This window comes from Cyprinodon variegatus, unplaced genomic scaffold, assembly GCF_000732505.1.
Source record: "Cyprinodon variegatus isolate N-32 unplaced genomic scaffold, C_variegatus-1.0 Scaffold146, whole genome shotgun sequence".
Lineage (NCBI taxonomy): Eukaryota > Metazoa > Chordata > Actinopteri > Cyprinodontiformes > Cyprinodontidae > Cyprinodon > Cyprinodon variegatus.
Genome location: NW_015150599.1, coordinates 635,538 through 637,709, shown reverse-complemented (window position 1 = coordinate 637,709; position 2,172 = coordinate 635,538). Strand labels below are relative to the sequence as shown.

The window sequence follows — 2,172 nt, the reverse complement described above, 5'->3', positions numbered from 1 at the left end:
TCACCATAGGCCTCCATTATTTGAATGGCAGCAGACAGCAAGAAGCCTCCCAGATCTCCAGATGCATTTGCGAAATCAAAAAAATACTCCAGAGTGTTGTTCAGCATGGGGGTGAGTAGAAAATGAAGGCTAATCATGTTTTGGGTGTACTATTCCTTTAAGTACAGTTTGTGTAGCCCTGAAAACATAGTATTTGACCATGTTTATGATCGATGAATGCAATCTTCTACAAAACTCAGTTATACGTTCGCTCTACCTTATTTGACTCCCTGATGTGACGTCAAATGACGCGCTTGTTTAAAAAAAAAAAAAGCAGTGTTTAGGGGGACTGTCGCTTTTATTGGTAAATTGGCTTCATTATGGCGACCAAAACACTTAAAATCCTAAATTCAATCCAAAAAAGCAAAAAAAAATTTTTTTTTTTTTTACTTTTTTGGAATGACTGACCTGGATGACTGAGAATTTTCACCAGCTTAAAATCCTAATTCAACTTTTCAGATATGATCCATTGGAAGACAGTTTGCATTTTTTTTTCTTTTAACCTGCAATTTGCTCTTTAAATTAACTACAGCTGCAGTGTATTCCCTACTTTTGTGGCTTTCGAAGGCCTAAACTTAGAAGACAGATTTACATGGGCTAAACAAAAAAAAAAAAAAGAGTGCACTCCACACTTTTCAGATTTTTATTAGTAAAGGTTTTAAGAGCTGGGTTTTTATTTACCTTCCACTCTACAATGTCTGGATTTTGATTGTTTTGAAAGTGTTGCTGCGTAGATCAGGGAGATTCTGGGGTCATAGTGGTGGTATCTAACATCTGGATGGCAAACTCCCCCCAAAGGTAGCATCCTAACTCGAATATAGGGGAAATGTTCTTCAGCCTGGTGGGTTAGATGTCGTCTGAGGGCAGCAGAAAGCCTTATTTAGGCCGAGTTTTGGTCTGAAGGGTCGGCCTCTGGAGCTCATGTTTCTGTTGTGGCTTCTTCTCTTACAGAAAGGAGATGAAGGTGAGGAAGGCGTCACTAGCGAAGGTAAGAAAACCCAAACTAGTTTTTTTTTGTTTTGTTTTTTTTTTCCCTCTTATGTTCTCTAGATCTGTTTAATTTGGTGTGAGGGATTGTCTTTGAGTCAATGAAGCAAACTGGTTTCCTTAGATGGAAAACTTTGAATCTATGTGACTCTATTATCTGGTTGAATTGTACATTGCTTTGAAATGACGTGTTGTGATTTGGCGCTATATATAAAAACTGAATTGAATTGAAATGTTATCATCCATCCAGAGTTTGACAAATTCCTTGAGGAGAGGGCCAAAGCTGCTGAGATGACCCCCGGCGTACCATCGCCCCCTGGCAGCAACCCCGGCGCAGCGCAGGGAACACCCAGCAGGAAGAAGCAGGAGAGACCGGAAGGTGCTCTGTTTGCCATGTAGACTGTCAACCTTTGCCCCTCCCCCCAGACCCTGAACAGCAACGCCTGCAATTGGACCTGTCCCCCGACCCATCATAGCACTACATTGGCACATGAGAAAGGCTAAATCAAACAGAACCGGCGAGCAGGTGATGGCTCCCATCCGCATGCCGATTAGTTTCAGAGACGCTGGGGCTGCTTCTTCCTGGATAGTTTCCTTTTAGGCCCGCTGTGGACTGCAGCTAATGCTTTTTAGTTTCACTAAAACTTAAACAGGATCCCTTATATTAGTTATGCAGGACATTTCTTTTTAGATTCCTCCAGTCAGTGTTTGGTTTAATTATAGCTGACCAGTGCAGACTGCGCTCCTCATCAGGGGAACCTGCACATTATGTTTTAGTGTTGCTTTCAGTCTCTGCAAACAAGTCTAAGTTGATTTGTAAATCTGTAAATGGCAGATGTTTGGTGTATATTTAAACTCCTTATATGGAAGAGATGGTAATTTAATGTAGATCTGTTCTTTTGTTTTTGGAAAGAGTTTATGTTCTTATCAGATATGTTTAATATCTCCATGATAGTCTGAGGAAAAAAAAAAAAAAAAGAAAAGGGAAGAAGTTTGTAGTGGTTGCAGAGCTGATGATCTGCCTGGTTGTGTTTTGGTCCCAAACTGGGAGCAGTGGTTGGTTCTCCGACCACACCTAAAGCTGCTGTATTCAAACGATGCTGAACGAGCAAACTCACTGTCTGGCGTTCCTCTACACGCAGGCAG

The 2,172-nt window shown here is 41.3% G+C and overlaps 1 long non-coding RNA gene across 1 annotated transcript; it reads left to right on the top strand.

The window, feature by feature from the left end:
- The first annotated feature begins 715 nt into the window (after nt 1-715).
- LOC107086265 lies at nt 716-2,004 on the top strand. The gene is made up of 2 exons (XR_001481300.1): nt 716-1,027; nt 1,277-2,004. It is a non-coding gene; the product is annotated as an uncharacterized LOC107086265 (long non-coding RNA).
- Nucleotides 2,005-2,172: the final 168 nt, after the last annotated feature.